Below are 14,587 nucleotides of genomic sequence, written 5' to 3' on the forward strand. Positions count from 1 at the left end.
GACTACATCCTGATCAGATCCCTCTAAGTCTGTAGTCTCGATGTCATCTATCGTCGATCTCACTACTGCTCTAGGTCTGGGAAGGACCCGTGAGTGTCGAGTATAGATGGGCACATCGGCTGAAACACACTGCTCTAGCCCGAACTGCCTCCGTACTCGGTCGAAGTAGAAAGGGACTATGATGTGTGCATATCGTCCCCGCAGTAGGCGGTTCCTCTGTAGGCATGCTAACTGTCTCTCCATCCCATCCCATCTGTGCATCCGTAGGTAAGGTCTCCACACTGTCACCTCGGCTGTCAGTCTGTCAAAAATCACTCTCCAATATAATAAATCTCCAAATCTCCACTCGCTGGTAAGTGGATAAGCGAACACCCTAGGTCGCTCGCTCGCTGTACTTAGCGGAAAGCCGACGGGCGTGGTGCATGTGAAGTGCTCTAGAATCCACACTTGCAGAAGTGTGCATGTCATCAAACTGCAACCCTGTCTGAATACATACTCCTCAAGGTCGTGATAGAGATGTGCAAGCATACTCCGACCCCAAGCATACACTCTCCTGTGTCTCTCCATCGCTCTGATACACCATGTGAGACCCCCATGCATGTGCGTCCCTCGCCCATTAGGGCAGACGGCTAGTGCTATGATGGCTATCATAAGGCGTCTCAGAAGGGGTACCTCCCCTGTAGGATGTAAGAGCCAGCTGACCATGATGCGACCTCTCGTCTCACTCGGCATGACTCTCCCTATGCAATACACCTGCTCTCTCTGATGATCCTCCGCTGACCGATCGGTCGCATATGCAACAGTCGCTCCTCTGATAGGAAGACGAAGTATACGGTACACATCCTCGAGTGTGACTGTCAACTCTCCTACTGGAAGGTGAAAAGTGCATGTGTCAGGATCCCATCGCTCCATCAATGCCATCAGCATCACAGGATGGAACCGAATAGCTAGCATGAGGATCACATACCACAATCCCACAATCGATAGTGTCTCTCTCTTTGACTGAGTCAGCCGCGGAATCTGATCTCGCAAACTGCAAAGAATATGTCCCGCTGTATGCTCTCTCATGTACGGGAGACCCTACAACACCAAAACATAACCGTAATCAGTACTCAATCATCAAAATCGCTAATGCAAACTGTCGAACATCGTGTGCTAGTCCTGAAACCCCTCGCCAAGCCCTGATTGGGGACCATGGCGCCCTGTCAGGGACCATGGCGCCCTGAAGGGACCATGGCGCCCTTGTCAGCGACCATGGCGCCCTGGGGGGACCAGGGTGCCCCACAGGGACCATGGCGCCCTGGGTGGGCCCCGGGTCAGCCTTCAGGGCCCGCATACGATCACAAAAAAGTCAAAATGCAGAAAATCAAAAGTCAAAGTTCAGTCAACTCACCTCGTCCAGTGGCTCATCGTCAATCATGGCCTGGCGCAGGATCTCAACCCTTGTGGGACGCTCCGGTCATCGTGAAGGCATGATGATGGCTATGTGGGCTCCGCTGCACTGAATAGTATTCTGAAATCAACAAAGTGACAAATGCAAGTGTCACTTTCAAGGTATATACTCTCATTTGTTTATCTTCACTTTTTGAAACCCTAATTTTCCTCTTTCACTCATTTCATCACAACTTGAGTTTGGGAGATGCGATTTTTGAACCGTTTGTTGCGTAGGAATCGTATTTTCAGTCCCCTACTCTCGGGATGTTCCAAAAAGTGCTCTGATGAAGCCTTTTCAGTGAACATCCCTCATCAATACTCTCTTACACAATTTGTCGTAAGTAAACATGCTACCCTGTTTCACCTCCCTAATAAGCAAGTCAAAATAGGGGGGGGCATACAGCTACTCACAAATTCCATCACTTTCCTTAGTAAGCATTAGGTGATTTTTGTGATCTAACGTTTGTTTTGTAGGGTGCGGTTCCTAACTGTGTACTGCAGATGCCGCTGGGGGCTCCGTCCGACAACTTATGGATATATCCTTTTTCAAATAATGTTTACTTTCTGTACTTTAGCTTGCATATGCACGTAGTACTCATATGACCGCTAAAGTGGGGGCTAAATGTAACGTCATAAATTGTACGCACTTGCTAAAGTAGTACAATTTAACACCTAGTTTAGCACCCGCCTTGGCGCAGTTGCACTTTGCATGGCATTTCCCCTTTAGCACTTAATTAATCGAATTAATTAGGTCTAAAGGTTCTATTTCACCATTTTCCACATCACAATTTGGGCCCTTTCATTAAAGTGTGCCCCTTTCATTTTATTCCTCCAATACATCACTTAATCAAAAACCCTAATTAGGCCCTATTCTGAGCTTGGGGGCTTAATTTCGGGGGTCAAAACATCTCGAAATCACCTGTAACTTTAGGATTCTCTCTAAAATCATCATATCTGACGGCCCTGAAAATTTGGTGAAAAGTTGTCGGGACCGTGGCGCCCGGAGTGCACACGGTCCCGGACATTTTTCCCAAAATTTTAGGAGCGCGATCCAATCATAAAATAAAGATTAACCCCAAGAAATTGGCGGGATATTCAATCTCTAGGTCGGCCAAAAGACGAAATTGCGACCTAGGGTTTCATACATAAGAGCTCTCTTTCTTCATTTGAAAGGATCCGATTTTTGTTTTCAGGAACTTCATATGTAGTGAAAGAGAAGATCTTTGAAGACTTCAATATCTTACAACATCCCTCTATCAAGCATTTATCAATTCCATTCATCCATTTAGGGCTTGGAAGACATTGAAGAACAATAGGAGATTACCGACTGAAGATTGGCTTGTACTCCTCCCTTGAGGGTTGGGTATGATTTCATGTTGTTTTCATGTCTTTACATAAGCTTCAATACATCATTTATTCATGCTTTAGATCACTTTGCATCTTAATTTAGAGCATTTACGTTATCATTTACAAGCAATTAGGGTTTACTTTCTAGGTTGCTCTAGTTTGCTTTCTTGCATTTTAGGACCTTGCACACACACTAGGTCTGCACACACAATACATTTTACAAAACAACTTGGCTATTCATGGAGGTGGAAATCACCGAAGCGGGGGTTTGACTAAGGCAAAACCCTATATAGCCGCCCATACACCCTTTTTCAGATATCATTGCAGGTTTCGGGATTCAGACGACGCCGCGGGATACAGATCCATAGAGAGAAGGTCGAGACAACACTCTGTATCAAATTGCAGAGCAGAAGACTGGGACAGGGGCGCTGGGCGCCCTGGTCCCTGGGACAGAGGCGCTGGGCGCCCTGGTCCTCCAGACAGACAGCTTTCAGACAGCTTTCCGACAGTGTTCCAGAGTGCAGAACAACAGTTTCCGGTGCAGTTTTCAGGATAGTGGCGCCCGTGCCCCCGTCCCGAACATTTTCAGTCCGATTTTGACTCCGGGTACACATCTGCATTCTTATTTCATCCTTGTATTTACAGCTGTTCATTGTTTAATCTCAATTCTGCAATCTTGTTATTAGTTCATACTTGCATTTTGGGATTAGGGTTTGAACTTGCATTACTTGATCTTACAATTTCAACAAGGGAATAGAAATCCTAATAGATATCTCGTGGCTCTCTCTTTCACCAAAAGAAGTAGCCAATTGTGCGATATCTCTAGGCTCTTTCGTATTCCGTAATGTGTGTCAAAAGGTAGGATTAGGGCATGTTAACCTAGTCTCACTTTTTCCCCCACACAGTGCCATAGGTCCAATAAAGAGAAACATAAATTTAGTGGTTTCATCATAAAAAAATTTTTATAAAAGAAAGTACTAGCCCCTAGGTCACAATATACTTTTCAAAGAAAGTTGAAAACACTGACGAATCATAACTTGAAACAAGGTGACCACACTAGTCATACTATAGGGAGTAACCACAACACATCACCCAAGATCATACGTCCTGAGTGTGTTAGGAAGTGATTATTAGACTCTTAATGTTCTTATATTATCTATATTCCTTTATTATTAATGAAATATCTTATACACAAAAGTTTGCATTTGTTTTAAAGATCATGATCCATTTTAACCTTCATGTGGTTGCTATCACAAGCAACACTTTCCGATATAATCTGTTATCCATTTGGGGTTATTAACCTCCATAGTTATATTCTAACAGGTAATTGCACTAACTTAACCATTCTCCGTCCATTCTTCTTAGACTTTCATTAAATATCTTAATATGTTAAACCTTGGTTCAATGTTACGTGGTAACTCATGCACCAACACTTTCATGTCTTACTTACACACACGGTTGCTAATTCAGTACAAAATTGTCACTTGTATACTTAGAACCACTTAGGGTTTGTAAAATGTAATCTTATAATTTTACTAGGGACATCATTTGTTTTCTTAGCACTTTATGCTAGCTCCTTGTATTTTCACCTCTAACATTCACTTGACTTCATTAAGTAGGAGCTTGTTGCCAAATTACTAACACTTATGGTTAAGAACCATTTAGGATGGAATAATTGTCAAGTAAAATCAATAACGGTTAACAACTAATTCCTACCCACATATTTCATGATATATTTCAAACAATGCGGGGAGTTGACTTATTCTCTCCTACTTCACTTATGCAACTTATGAAAACAAGGGGGTGTGCACTCGAGAAGTGACCAATACTCACCCTATTAATTGAAATTTGGTAAAAAGAAGTTATCTCTTTTCATATTACTTGTTTATATTTACTTACTAGCCGACTCTGACATATCACATCTTACGATTTTCTTCAATCCACATACACCACCTTATCATCATAATATCAAGTTACCCAATTACGACATAACATAAAGGTGTCCAATAATTACCAATGTATTAAGGCTCCCATAATTCCCAAGTTCTCCCTTAGCTAACCACACATTTTATACTGCCAATTAATTTTCATTAAAACTTTGGTATTATAATATTGCTATACTATCTTTCCATAAGCTCTTTCCAATTGAATGATGCTACATACTTTGACACTTGAGTGCCATATCTACAAACCTACTTCGGTTGCCCCAAGCAGTTAAATTGTGTTCCAAACTGTCTTGTACCTAGTGACTAGCCATGATTGGGTTGCACTTTTTTCCTTAGGTTCTGTACGGATATAAGTTAATCATTCCTAGATTATAGGACCATGATTCTTCTACACTCCTTGTACTTCAATATGGATTTTTCATGATTCCCAAATTCTCTCTACTCTTTTCACCATTTACTTAGTCCTTTCAAGACTATCTTCCCATAAGGGAACTAGTTGTGGCTTTACCTTGCTTGTTTCCCCAATTATATATCCATGGAAGGACCTTAGGGTTTATTGCAATTACATGCTTTAACCCAAGAGTTTCATGTCTCCTTTCTTCTTACTTACTTCTTCTATAGTTTCACTAGGGTTCTCTTGTCAAGGAGACATGCATTCATCATTTTGGTCCTTATCTTCAGGGTTATCCATACTAGCTTCTTGCATTGATATGAGAATTGTCTAAGCATGACCCCATGCTTAAGGTACCCATTCATTAGGATAGGTTAATGTTTCATTCTGATATTTGCAAGAGTACCTATTAACTCTTCTTCATTGGTGCCTCAAACGGTGGCCCCGGTTCTCAAACCACCATAATTTCACATAGCTTAAAAAGTTAATTTGAACTGTCTCGATCTTATTTATTGTGCCTTCATCTCATGTCTAACTAGCTTGCTTGACTTGTTATGTCAATAACATACCTCGATGGATGACATTCTCTTAGTTACCATCAGAGGTATTTTATTGAAGAATTAACTCCTCATACTTGATTTGATTAGGGCAATTAGTGCGTTTAGGTTCCAATTGAATGGTAACCTCATAAGCACTAAGGATCTAGTTTCCGTTATAAAACACCCAAATATATTTTCATATAAACAAATAATTTGAAATTTTCGTAGCCTTTGGGGTCTTATTATGCCATAAACATTATGACTAATAAGTTTCAAATTCCAGGGCTTTAGTGACCCTTGGAACCCCTTGAATTGATATATATTGATCCGTTGCTTTTAAATAATTTTCACTTATGTTTCACTTTGTTATTTCTCAAGTTTCCATCTAGGTGTTATTCTTCGAAGCCATAGTTCGGTTCAACTAAGTTATGAATGTAGCCCATGTTCACCAGTGTATGAACCTAGGGCTTTGATACCAAAATGACATGCCCAAACTTTTGGGCAAAAAACACAACTACAATTTTTTTTTTGAATACTTACTTACATGCAACCCATGCTTAAATGGTTGTGACAACTAAACAAGTTGTTCCAAATGTAATCTTAAGTGATATTAAAATGGGTTTCTAAAGTGAGCAATGAATAATAATTTAACTAGAGGCCTTAGGTTTTGATAAAACTCCTTGACAATAGAATTAGAATATTACTTACGTAACAATTACGACGACTCCTATCATTAAGCGAGACAAATTAATTTTATAAGGACAATAATAAATCCACTCAAATGTCCCGTTCATTTAAGATGCGTCTTATAATACTTAAAATAGCCCTACCCCTACTAAAATGACATTAATACAATTACTTAAATCAATGTCATTTATTTATCTAATATCAAGTTCCCTCCATCATTGATATTATATTCTTCATTTAAAACTTAATTAAACCTTGCTTTTATTAATTCAACATTAATACAAATTCAATGTATTAATATTATCTAATTGAATAAAATTAAAGTGTCGAGCATTATTATGATAATTAAATTATCTGATAAAAGGCTCCACTTGGGTTAACAAGGTTCGCAGGATTTAGTCCATTAATTTATTTTAGAGAAAATATATTACGCCACTACAATATCCTCTTAAATTAAATATTTAAGAAACTATATTACATTATTCTATTTAATTATAAAAATCAATAGACTTTCTAAAAATATCTATTCAACTTAAATCAAGTCGTAATATGTTAATCCTACAAATATTAATATAAATATTTAATATTCAACATATGCGTTACCTCTAGGTTTAAAATTAAATCAATAAACTTTATAACATTTCCATCAATAAACCCTTTGAATAAAATTACTCGAAAAGAGTATATTACTTCTGTATAACTAACAATTTCCCAAATTTAATAATTATTAATATTCAATGAAAGACAACTAAAAATAAAGCTTAAACTAAATTCTAATCACCATACTTATTTAGACTTTTCAATAACATTTAAAAAATATATATATATTTACCCATATATGATAATAATAATGCTATAAAATAATTCATTACATCTTCCATTAAATCTCCAAACTAACCTATTAAACTAAATAATAACTTAAACTAAATGGATATTTTCATTCAAATTTTTGAGGAGCATTTTCCCTCCTCTCCTCACATTATTTTATAATAATACATTTTTAAAACCCTAACTAGGGTTTGCTTTATTCTTTTATTGTTAAAACTATAAACTCTCATCAAAATCTCCTTTCTATCCATTGCCTTTACCCTAACCCGAAATTGGGTTAGGGTTTTTTTTTATATTTTATGATGAGTGTGTATGTATGGTATACGACGGAGGAGGCCGATGGAGGCAGCCATGGCGAGGGGGGTAGGGCGAAGTTGGCTTGCAACATGGTGGAGGACGACGCGCACCACTATGGATACCCACAGTGGCAGACTCCGGTGCCGCCCATTATGAATACCCACAGTGGCGGACTCCGGCACCACCCATTATGGATACCCACAGTGGCGGACTCGGTGCCGCCCACTGTGGCTATCCACGGTGGGGCCGAGTCTGCTATGGTAATATATTTTTCTTTCATTATTATTTTTAAAATTTTTTTTAATGCACATCTTACACACACACACACGTGTACATACATATATACATATACATATGTACATACATATATATATATATGTATGTACATATACACATATATATATATGTATGTACATATACATATACATATATATGTATGCACACACACACACACACACACACACACGTACATATATATATATATGATAAAAGGACTGCATTCTCTCTTTTTTTCATTTTAATATACAACATTAAAATAATTACAATAAATAAAATAGCATGTTACATATTCCAAATAGCTTATTTCTTCAATACAAATGAACATCAATCTATTTAGCAAATATTGGATTTATCTTATTTAGTCTCTTTCTTTTCTTTTCTAATATGCAAAATATAATACTATAATATTGACTGTCATGGAAATAAAACAGCAACCTAAAGTTGATATATATTTCTTTTCTTGAGTATAAGGCATTAAGACAAATAGGTGTTTACATTAATTTTTTTTTTTTTTAATGCAAGCATCTAAAACCATCTACATTTTCCTTTGTTAAATCTAAAGAAAAATACTTAGATCTCTCCCCTATACTAAAACTAACAGTTTTAAATAAATGTATTCCTTTCCATATTAAATTTCTAATAGTTAACTTTAGAGATAGACTATTAAATCTAGATTTATTTTCTGCAATAATAAAGAAAAGAAAAATAATAGAATTAAATAAATTATAACATCAACATAATAGCCTAAACTTCATTTAAAACTATATCATCAAGCTGAATGCAACATTTATTGTTCATACTAAAATCTATTTATCTATATTTGCATTTGGAACTAAATAAATAGGATTAACAGTTTATTTTTATCTTCCTAACATTTCTACTTTTCTATTTCCTAATATTTCCATTTTACTTTCTGTATTTTTTTTTGGTATAAATCACAGAGATAAATATATGACAGATTTCAATATATGACATATTTCAAGTAAATGACATATTTAAGATAATTAACAGATTTTGAATAAATGACAGATTTCATATAAAAGACAACAGCCTTAACTTTGCAGAATTTATTCAAATGCTTTCTCCTTACAAAAAAAATCAACATCTTTAGTAAATACACTACATTACATGGTAAGCCTTCTTGAATAGCACATTTCCTTTTTAATGTAAATACAACATAAAGCTATTCTCTTTCATTTTTGCAACTGAAGTACAATACTTTAATCCCTATTCTTTTTTTGCAACTAAAATAGAATCAGCAACTCCCAGCTTTCCTTTTTCTTCTTTTCCAAGCAAATCTGCATACAAAATCTTAAGGTTGTGACCATGGAGTGCTCACCTCCCAGCCTAGGCTTACTAGAAGCCACCCCCGAGCTTGGAGAACCAAGTCCTAGATGGGTTACATTCAAGCAAACACAAACAAGCATGAGAAAAACTCAACAAACACATTCCCATCCCAAGGTTGAACTTCATCACATAATGTGATGTTTACATGGGTGGAAGTGGACCAAGTATCTTGAGGAGAACTACAAGATAGTAGATCACAACCAACTCATGGAAACCAAGAACACAACATAAGTCCATCTTAACCCAACATCCTTATGACCCCCAAGACATACATGCCATACTTTCTCCCCTTATGACCCCCGAATACATAAACAAAACTATACAACAAGGGTCACATAAACAAACCCTTGAGATCACTCTCTTGAAGAGAGCCTCTCACTCAAGGTTGTCAAACACCTTCCACCCCCAAGACCATTTTGCCCTCCACCTTCCACCTTCCACCTTCCACCCCCAAGACCATTTTTAACATGCGAAGTAAGAAATGACCCAACCTTGAATCTACCCAAGGGTTCACTAGGGATAGCTTGGAGAAGAGCAACCCAATTCCTCCATTCTTTTCTGCAACACTTAGCCAAAACTCTATTCTATCTGGTTTCAAAATTGCAAGAACTCATGTCCAAAGATGGAGAGTGGGTGATTAACTCACTAAGTCTCAATCTCTTGCCTAAGAAGGCTTCTCCCACTCTTTCCAACTTCTTGGATAGAGCGAGAGGCTCCCATTGGTTGGTCTTCCCTAGGTCTTACACACTCCCTAACCAAGGCACCTCATGAAGAGGAATGTAATGGAGAAGAGGAATGACACATACCAAGAAGGTTATCTACTCAAGGATGACACTCCTAAAGATGAAATTCGGCCATCTAGGAAAACCCACTTTTTTGGGAGGTTAAACAAGTCCTAGGGGAAGGTCACATGGCCAAATTTGGCCTTCACCCATAGGTACCCCATGAGGCCCAATAAAAATGCTCCAAAACAGACTCTAGGATTAGGTTTAACCCTTTGAAAGTCCACCTAAAGTTTACCTACGGGTCAACTCTGAGTTGACCCTCCTAATGGCTCACTATCCTAGATTTATTGGAACCTTCAAGGATAATTTGGAAATATAACAATAAAACAAAAAATAAATCTCTCAAAAAGGTGACATGACAATTGCCAACACAACATACAACATATGTGTCAAGTGACACTACAAAAGAATTTCACATCACTAATATACACGTGGCAATTGTCTCTTGTATGATTTAAACCAATTAATAAATACAATTTACACACATGCAAACATTTACGTTTACGAATAAAATACGATACATACGGGGTGTTGTCTCTCCAAATAGACAACCCCTGGTTTTACGAATGTACATAGGTCTAGGTTTGATTCTCCATAATGTTTCCATGGTCACATGGATAACTTTTCTGTGCATCTCAATTACACATTAGTAATTCCCAAATAGCCTCATATAATATTAAACACATAAATAAGAATACAAATCAATCACTTTGCATACAATGGACATCATATAAATCAATATACCATAAAACAATGCTATCCATATAAAGCAATTATCATAATCCACTTACATTCCAGCCATTCATAAGGCATGTGTCATAATTTCTAACATCATAATAAAGTCCTGCAAATTTAGATATAGCTGGCATATGTCATATCGAGATTATCAAATTAGTGGATCCTATAAGATCTAAATCCATAACACATCAAAATGTGCACCGCAAGGTAAAATGCTTCATAACCTGGTTTAATTACTTCTCTCTCTAATCTATCCATCTAACATAGCCCATCCTATTGATTTTTTTTTTTGTATTTATTAATAGGGTCAACCTTGGTCAACTAAGTTATCCAAAGCTTGATCGGGGAGGGTCTCTACACAAAGCTTTGTCACATTTGAACAATTTGTTATTTTCATCTCCCTAGAAGGGACATTTCTTCTTCTATTCTAGTTCCAAACATTCGAGTACATGGTGCCCTATTTTATTGTAGCTAAAACATTTGATATCATTTATCCTTTGGGTATTTCTTTTTCATCCTATTATTGTTAAATTCATAGTAGCGCTAAGAGTGGGGTTGGGTGAATCAATCCAAAAGACTTTAAATCTGATCTAACTGATATTAAACAATATTTAACAACATCACTAAAGGCATCAACTATCAACACATAAACACTAGATTTGCATGGAGAACTCAATCAAGGAAAAACCATGGTGAGAATCATAGTCATAATATAAATATAATTAATTACAAAGTTTTAGGCTTACTGCCAACCTGAGCAACATGTGTCTGATGGAATTGCAATACTAAGGTGCACTATCTTAGGGAAAGATACATGGAATTTCTCAACTGAGGCACACTACTTTAGGGTAGGATATAAATGAGGCTACCAAGAGACTCACTGTCTTTTGACAACATAAAGAATAGAAAAATAGATATGAGAAGAATCTCCTGATCATAAAATTATCCTTGAACCTTTGCGTCAAGTGACAAAAATCATGGAAAACATCTTTGATAGCCACCACTATCACAAAACATTGTTTCATTAAATGTACCCCCTTCAAAGCTCTTCACAAACTAACTTTCACACATCCACAGTCTCAAATATACTTGCATATGATTCATATTAGTTGAACTCATCAATTCACTCTCTACCCCATTGTACAACTCATACATCCACACTCCTTAAATATAAGATAGATCATCAAAAACTTCATTGAGGGTCGACCAAAAACAAAATAAACATTATTACACAAAATAAGCCACCTAAACAAAAAATACTCCTAGAGAGAGAGGGGACCCAAAAACATCACAATATATTCTTCCAAGTCAAATCCAATGAACTACACATGTTAACACATCCTCCAAAGTCACCACCAAATGTAATGTGTAGATAAGCAATAAGGCTTAGCACCCAGTCCACCAAAAGACATCTATCAAGTCAAATTACTTAACACAAATCTTCACACACCATGGTGAGACCTGTAACAATATTATAACTCAACCTCCAATGTGTATCTAGACCAAAAAGATATGATCCAAACAAGATAATCTAGCTAGACATACTAAACCATAACACAACTAAATATACCAAGCACAAACCAACATAGCTCACTTGCAAGACAAAAACACCACCAGAGAATTGAATTGAAACATTGTAGGAACCACGTAAACATTTCCATGAAACTGCAACATAAGATTCAACATATCCAGAGGCCACCAAACACTTTTTGGACAAGTTTGAAGACGCCCTTATTGTCAAAGAATAGTAACAACCAACCTATGCAATCCTTAAAATAGAAAACTAGTTGATCCAACATCCATAAAATATAATCTTTACCATTCCAAGAAATACAAATAATTCTATCAATTGGGAATTAAATATTATTTCTTGCATACATTATAAACTCTTTCCTACATATTAAAATTGCCATATATACTTCCCAAATTCAAGAGCAACACCACAAACTCAACAAACTCAATGGAAAAACTAGTTAGAGAAACTTGCAATAACACAACCATATTTAGACCAAACTCTATTCGGAACGCCAAGTTTGATATCAATGACAACACTACTCAAATATCAATCATACAACTCAGATTTCCAATAGTTTCTCCTCTTTAGTTGGATTTTTGGCTATCATCCATGTATTATTAGTACAAGTTATTTTGTATGACATAAATATTTCTATCGCCTCTCTAGGTGGGCATCCTGAATTCCCCATCATTTTTTTTATCTGCACTGCAAAATTGTGGCTATGGTTTTCATGGTGGCAGTGATTCCCTTCATTCCCAATTGGACAATCTTTCATCAGGTAGGTGTACCACTCTTGGAAAATAGGACAATATGTTGTTTTATTTTTATTAGTATTGATCTTGACATGTAATGCAACATTAGTTCTTTATTCATGTGCATTGGGATAGTCATTTTCTATATGTCCCTTAGAATACATGTGCAATAAATATTGTTTTTGAGTTTTTATGCTAGAATTTCACTTTTAATTGTTGACCTTGGGACTAATAATTGAAGCTCCTTAAGTTCCTCTTTTGTTTCATATTTCTCTAGTCTTAGCTAGGGTTGAGCCTTGAGCAATTTGGTAACCATTGTTATTAAGTCGATGTAAGTCTCAAAGACACTTCCATCCAATCCAATCTGATGTCGTTTTGTAATCTAGAACTAAACCATTCAATCTTCTATTTTGTATTAAGGGTTCTTTCAATTTATGATATACTTCCTTGAACCTTTTTTCATGTGCTCAGTGTCAAAATTAATTAGGAAATCATCCCAGACTTCATCCCAAGTGTTGTTATGGTTAGAGTAATTTTTCATATATTAGTCTAATTCCTCTTTTCTCAAAGAAGATACAAAATTATCTAATAGTCTATGTCCCTCTTATTTTACACCTCATCCCTCCCAAAATGATTCCAATTGGAATACATATTTGGAAGCCTTCGCAGTGTCTTTTCCAAATACCAAAAACTTGATTGAAGCTTTCGTTTGTCCTGTTTCTTTTCCAGTTTGGGTCTTTGGATTTGAGGTTGTTGATTTTTTTTCCATCTTAATGTTAAATTATATGGGGATTCCCTTCTTTTCCCTTATATTGTTATATCTTAACATCAAATAATTTAGTTTCCAATATTTCCTGCCAAGAAATCTCTTACAGTGTATCTACTTCTTTCTTTTCTTCTTCCTTTGTTAATGATGTTTCTTCAATGAAAAATTAAATCCTAATTTTATATGGCTATAGGTATGGGTCCTATTAGAGGGGTTATGAGTATTCGAAGAAAATTTTCATTTTTTAATTGGTAAATAACATTTGATTAGTTAATGACATAGCCAGGTGTGCCCTGGCTTTGTCAATTTAGTGGATCTACTCCTTTGTGGCTGCATTTGGAGATTGAACTCTTCATGAGATGATTGCTGAGTGGTTGTAGATTGTATGCAAAACTTTCATTTTGGCCTACATGTTGATTTTGGTTTCTCTTCATTGGTGTTGAGGCTATTAGTTAATAGTTTTGACATTGGTTTTGATAATTGGGTTGGCAAGTTGAGTTCCTTCAATTGAAGTTGATCTTGATCTGTCTTATTGGCTTTAAAGAATGTATTAGGATGTTTTTTGGGGTTTGGATATGCCTTTAGTTGATCTAAAACCTATTTTGTTAATGATACATATGTTTGAAGCCAACCTACTCTAGTTACATCTTTCATTTGATAGGTCCTATTAGAACTAAGCTAATTGATGTTTTGGAATGTTGGAGAGGATATATAAGGTAGGATGGATCATTTGTAAAAAGGAAAAGATTGTGTGTGAAAAATAAGTGATGTGAAAAATAGTTTAGTGATATATTAGATTAGTATAAAGTGTGTGAAATGATTATAATAAAGTAACTGGACTACAAAGGGGACTAAACCATCAACATATGTCAGATGCTTTTTCTACAACAATTCATATTATATTTCTTACAATAATATTTATGTATCTTTTTTAG

The sequence above is a fragment of the Cryptomeria japonica genome, chromosome 5 (genome assembly GCF_030272615.1).
Source record: "Cryptomeria japonica chromosome 5, Sugi_1.0, whole genome shotgun sequence".
In the NCBI taxonomy this organism is placed as follows: Eukaryota; Viridiplantae; Streptophyta; class Pinopsida; order Cupressales; family Cupressaceae; genus Cryptomeria; species Cryptomeria japonica.